This window comes from Nannospalax galili, unplaced genomic scaffold (genome assembly GCF_000622305.1).
Source record: "Nannospalax galili isolate Female #2095 unplaced genomic scaffold, S.galili_v1.0 scaffold1519, whole genome shotgun sequence".
In the NCBI taxonomy this organism is placed as follows: domain Eukaryota; kingdom Metazoa; phylum Chordata; class Mammalia; order Rodentia; family Spalacidae; genus Nannospalax; species Nannospalax galili.
Genome location: NW_008342631.1, coordinates 118,925 through 125,434, shown reverse-complemented (window position 1 = coordinate 125,434; position 6,510 = coordinate 118,925). Strand labels below are relative to the sequence as shown.

Below are 6,510 nucleotides of genomic sequence, written 5' to 3'. Positions count from 1 at the left end.
TAGCCCCATTTCCAGAGCCAGCCTTTCAAGTAGCATAGTACTATTCTCAATGTCATGTAGATTCCACAAGAGCATGAGAGAGATGGCTCAGCAGTTAAGAGCGTTTACTGCTCTTCCAGAGAATCCAGTTTCAGTTCCCCACACTCACATAACTGCTCACAAACGGTTATAACTTCATTTCCAGAAAATCCAATGTGACCTTTGGCCTTCTGGTACCAGGCCCTCACATGCTGCCCATATACCCATGCAGTCAAACATACACATCAAATACAGGGGCTGTAGAAATGCATCATAGGTTAAGAGTACTGGCTGCTTTTTCAGAGGGCCTGGGAGCTCCAAGTGCTAGTGTACTGATGGCTGATTGCTTTTGTACCGTGACTCATTTTCTTTCCCAAAGTAAAATCTGACAAAATATCAAGCTATTAACACTCAAATTATGACCCACCACTTGAAATGTAAGAATTCATATATTAAAGACCAATCTTTCCCCAAATTAAAGTAGGCCACTTGTATGATGGCAGCTCCCACATGAAAAAATAAAAGGAATTTCAGAACATTATATTGTTTCAAATATTCCAATCATCAAATGCAATATTATGTGGACTACAAGTAATGGTAGACATGGAGAGACATATACTCAATATAAAAAATGTGCATATTCCATGGTTCTAATGCCTGATTCAGGCCAATAAAATGACTCAACTGATGAAAGCCCTTCGATCCAAGCTGGACAACTTGAGCTTCAGCTCGAGAACCCACATGTTGGAAGGAGAGCATCAACCTCTGTAAGTTTTCCTTAGACCTCCACAATACAACTTGGCATGTACACACACAAACATTAAATGTAGATAATGGTAAAACTGTGAATTTCTTCATCTCTCATTTGCTACCTTTATTTATTTGAGCCATACATCATCCTTGATTATTTTAACTTAAGTATGGTGTCCCTACATAAATGTCAAATGTAAATAGTATATTAAAATAAAGGGCAAAAAATATTAGATGCATATTTTCTCCTCCTCCCCATCCTCCCCCTTTCTCCTCCTCCTTGCTGACCTGGAACTCACTGTGTAGGCCAGATTGTCCTTGATCTTCAGAGATGTGCCTCCATCTGCTTCTGCCTCCTGAGTTCTGGGATTAACGGCATGTGCCACCACACCTGGACTCAGATCATTTAAAATATTATTTAAACATTTTTTTTTCTGTGTATGAGAGTTTTGCCTGCTTTTAAATGCACCTATTCATGGAATGCCCAGGAAGGCCAATAAAGGCTACATCCCCTGGAACTGGAATTATAGATGGTTGTTATCCACTATGTGGGTGCTATGAACCAAAACCAAATCCTCTGCAAGAACAGCCCATGCTTTTAATTGCTGATCCATCTCTCCAGATCTAGAGCCAGATCTTGATGGCCAGTAGATTTCATGATATCCAGGAGTTTCTTCCTTAATGTCTTTGCCAATTACTTTCCTCTTCTGGACTGTGTTCCTGATTACTTAGTCTGATCTATATCAGATCCAAGGAATGAACTTTTGTATTAATGTGGGGGAAAAACACCCTTGCATACTATTCAAAATTATGAGATCTATGGACATAACAAATGGAGGAAATTGACAAAACATGGGCATAGAAGAAATCATACAAGATAAAGCATAAAGGATAGTCAATGAAATAACAATTTCCATAATCTAGAGAGAGTCCCATCAAGATCAAGGGGATCATGAATGCCAAAGGAGAAGAACCTAAAAGAACTTCCTCAATTCCTATTATGATTAAAAACTTATTGTACAGAACAAAGGATATTGAAAAGAGAGAGAAGCAGCAACTTCTGATGTCAAAACCATCAGAGTAAGAGCAGATTTCTCAACAGGCAGTCTAAAGGTCTGGGTGTTTTCTAAATAAAAGCATTGATGTTCACATTTAACCTGTGATATATGTGAATCCCATGGGATTTGTATCCTGGTGGATTTTGGGCTTATTTTATCATGGAGCTGAACTCACTAAGGTGGCCATGAAGCCTGGTTGCCATCATGGCTGCTGACCTCACTAAGAGGGAGGAAACCATGAGACCTGGTCTCCATCTTGGTTGATGACATCATCAATACTGGCCAGTCATGTGACTTGATTGTCATCTTGGACAGTAACATTTTCAAAATAGTGGTGACGTGTGTGACCTTGCCTCCATCTTAGTTCAATCACATGGCATAATTCAAAATGGTGACACCCCAAAATTTACTGGTACTACTGAGCTCTAGGTATTCATGATTACTTAGTAATTTCCTAGAGTGCAAACATACAATCATATGTCCTAATCCTCTTGAAAATTTTATTTTGTTTTTAATCTTGGATTCTTGATTGCATCATAAAAAAACAAGACACATTTTTATGTCAGATTAAGGAGGTAATATCAGACCTCCACAATGAGAGTTTAAATTTTAACATTATTTTAACCTGTTTCTGAATGGGATTACTATTACTGAATGGGAGTTCTATTTAGATTTTATTTATTCTTGACTTGAAGTCTTAATGTTTCCTTTTCATCTTTCCTGTCTCCTTTGATTTATGCTAACAGGTTAGACAAGGGGAATTTTGCTGGGTTTTATATGTATAGGCATCTCCCTGTAAGAACTATAGAAATAGAAGAGCAAGTCAGATACTAAAATCTTTTGCAATGTGATGGTAATTAAGAACTCTGGAGCAGGGAAAGCCTGGAGATAGAAATGGGGATGTGAACAGGGATCTTCCCTTACCCTCTGAGGTTATCCAGGATAGAAGTCTTTGTTTTCTAAAGCTATCCTTGCATTTCTGTTATCTTTGCAGCCCTATGTTATCTTGCTTAATTACCATGTATGTGCTGGTACCTTTTGCTTGTATTCCTCACTTGAGTATAAAAACCCTCCAAAATTTGAACAAGGGGTTGGTCTGACTGTATTCGTGGGGTCAGTCCCGCTAGCATAAAATTATTAAACTTCCTCTCCTCACCTGACTTTGGCTATTGGTTCTGGAGGTCCCCAGCAAGATCAAGTCATCCATACTCTAGTTAGTAATAGAGGTTGCTGCTCCTGGACCCTGCAGTGCCCTCCTTGGCCCCTGGAACAGAGAACTGTGCACTCCCAAAGAATTTCCTCTCCGGGTCTCCTTCCAGGAGGCCAGAGAGAACTGCAGAGCCCCAGACTGGAGCCTCTCATCAAGGGAAGTGAGACAGAGACCCAAAATGGACATCAAGACCAGGTAATAGGCCCCAGGTTAGACATGTGGAGGCCCCAGGTTAGACATGATTTGATTCCAAGATGGCACTGGCCTCCAGTCAGGAATGAAGGGGACCAAAGTGCTGTGCCCTGATAGATAAAAAGTTGGTGGAGAATGAGCTAATGGAGGATGAGGCACCAAGACACGGATAAAACTCTCAGCAGGATACAACTTTATTTCGCACGGGACACATTGCCTTTGGGGAAGGGAAAAATGTCTGTCCATGGATTGTGAGCTGGGGCTTATATACAGGGGCTTCAGAGTGCTGAAGGTGGGAAGTCTTTTGGGAAAAATAAGGTGGGGAGAAGTAGGAAAAGCAGGGCTTGTAAACCTGGCTCTGTTCCATCTACCAGCCAGGATCTGGGTCAGGAAGTGGTTTTTTTGTTTTTGTTGTTGTTGTTTTGTCTTCCTAAGATAAGGGAAAAGCTGCTATACTAAAACAGCTCCTAAAATCTCTGGTTAACAGGCAGAATCTGCTTATCTTGTCTTCAGAGATCAGAGGAAAGGCAGGCTGCCTCTTAGAAGAATCTGCTTCCCTTGACTTCAAAGGCCAAGGTGCTTATCAGATCAGTTCCCTTTTCTCAGGAGCACGAGAAGTCCTTGGAATCCTGTTGGTGAGGGGGCAGGGCTATCTGAACCTTAACATCCCCATTTAAGGTAAAACAGTAATCAGGCAGGAAACTGGGCCACAACTAAACCTTGACATTATTCCAAGGTCCTGGCCCTGTTTTAGGTAGACCAAGGATTTGGTGGGAATAATTAGGGAGCAATTGTCTTAAACTCTGAATTATTGTGCATGAATGTGAGAGTGAGAGTAATGGTTCCATGGCTCTGTGAAGCCACAGAATCTGACTGGGCCTCACCCTGTGGTTCTGCTGAGGTTCTGTAACCAAAATGGGCACTCACCTTCGGGTGACTGAGCACAGAAATTGTAAGTGTGGCCCTAAGGTAAGACCTCTTAAGTCACCAAGAGGTGGCCGGCCAGGAAGGCATCTGAATGAGGGAGACTACCACTCTCTACCCTCTCCTATACAGACATTACACACATCTCAGGCACATATAAAATTTCAAATGGGTTCCTCCCAGTCCAAGTGTCAGACCCAGACTGTCCTCCACATGATGCTGGACAACTTTAAACTGGGCTCTGCAGGAAATTATAGCATTAAGATGAAACCCTCCAAATTAAAACTTTCTGTGAATTTGAGTAAGTTGATATCAGGTCATGCTGTATAAGAATCCTTGAGTCCAGATGGAGGCTACCTAAAGCCTAAAACCCAGCCTCATACTTACCAGAAGAAGAGGAAAAACTATCCCATAGCTATGAGGAGATTATGAAAAAAGTGTTCTACGATCCACATTTAAAGGATGCAAAGGACCACAATAATGAAACTCTGTGAAGGTCTGAACTCTGATCTGAAATCAACTCAGAGCTGGAATGGGAGGCCTCAGTTCCCAGGGAACTTGGATGTTCTTCTTTTGCAGTTATTCCTATCATGAGACTGACCATTCCTTGAATCCTATTAAATGTACCTAAGTAAGCTTGTGTAACAAAGCTGAGTAGCTAATAAAGTTATAAGTAAAGAACAGAATGTTTAATAAGGACGGATACAATTCCAAAAAGGGCTGAGTCCTGGGAACACAAAGGTACTGTAAATATCATGAAGGTACTGTAAACATCATGATGAGATGATTTGGCTTGAAAAGAACATTTTCTCTTCCTCTTGTTGTACTATAAATAAGGTTGTTTCTTAGAATAAAGTATGCATTGGTTCACACTCCACTGCATCTCCTGTGTTCTGATTTCTCCTGCACCTATACCTCGGGATCCCCAAGCCCATTAGGCTTGAATTGTGGTCACTGATTTGTGACAGCTGGCGCCTGAACAGGGACCCCCAACATTGCACCCAGAGGAGGTGTTGAGGATAGAGTTGCAGTTTAAGTAAGTATAATGGGACAGAGTAAATCTACTCCTTTTGTTTCTTTACTTTCTCAGGTGGAAAAAGCATTAAGAATACCGCTTGATTTTTGGTCTGTGTTGCATTAGAACAACTATCACACTAATCAATCACTGTCCGTATAGCTTGTCACCAGCTCAGGTTTTTGTACTTCTAATGAAGCAGGTAATCTCTTTGATGTTCCTGAGGAGTTAAAAAATAAAGTTGCTAAAGAAGTTCAAGAGGTTACTTCTTCGGAGCCTTCTTTAGAAACTCCTGTAAGGAAGGAGCCTTTAGTTCCTCCTTGTCTGGCTCCAAGTTTTCCAAGTTCAGATGAAACAGAAGACTCATTAGATTCTGATGAGGACTCAGTTATGGCTCGATGCATTAGAAAGGAATTACAGGGACTGGTTCTGACTAAGCATAAAGTAAAAAGGAAACCTAAACGAAGGTGAAGAGTAACAGCGGCTCTTGCAAAATTGTTGGCACAAACTTCTGAGTCTGAATCTGACTCTGAAATTATTATGTCTAAAGCTGCATTTCCAGTTATTTGACATCCACCTGTCAATGGAATTGTGGCCTAGCCATCTACTTATGAAGGTATATAGATCACATTACGAAGGTTCGAAAGGCAGTAACACTATATGGTCCACAGTCACCTTATGTGAAAGAAATTGTTTTAGGCTTCCTTAATCATTATGGGAATCTTGCTCCAGAGGATTGGAAAGTTCTGTGTAGATCATTGGTGAAACCATCAGAATATATTCAATGGACTATATGGTATAATGAACTTGCTTCCTCAAAAGATAATGCTGCTTCTACTGATCCACAGATTAGAGCTATTACTTATCCTATGCTAACAGGAACAGGAGCTTATGATTTGCCTGCACAACAGGCTAATGCACCTCAGATTATACATGCTCAGCTTCAGGAGGTTTGTCTTGAAGCTTGGGATCATATACAGCCTGAGGGAGAAAAGCATGGTCCTTGGCTTAAAATTATTCAGGGATCTCAGGAACCATATGAAGAATTTTTGGCTCACTTTCAAAAGGCTGTGGAATGTTCTGTTCCTGGGGTTGCTGCTCAAGAAGTAATTGTAAAAGTTATGGCCTGTGCTCGCTTTGGCAGCACATGTACTAAAATTGGAACAATACAGAGATTAGCATGGCCCCTGCGCAAGGATGACACACAAATTCGTGAAGTGTTCCATATTTTTCAGATGCCAAGGAACTCAGAAAGTAAGCGACTGTGACCAATAATAGTCATATATATAGAGATTAGAAATGCATGTGAAAACGTCTCAATGTCAATTGCCTTAAAATGAATT

The 6,510-nt window shown here is 40.8% G+C and overlaps 1 non-coding gene across 1 annotated transcript; it reads left to right on the top strand.

Annotated features, from left to right (window-relative positions):
* The first annotated feature begins 6,295 nt into the window (after window positions 1-6,295).
* LOC115071339 lies at window positions 6,296-6,399 on the top strand. The gene has a single exon (XR_003850430.1). It is a non-coding gene; the product is annotated as a U6 spliceosomal RNA (small nuclear RNA).
* The last annotated feature ends 111 nt before the right edge of the window (window positions 6,400-6,510 follow it).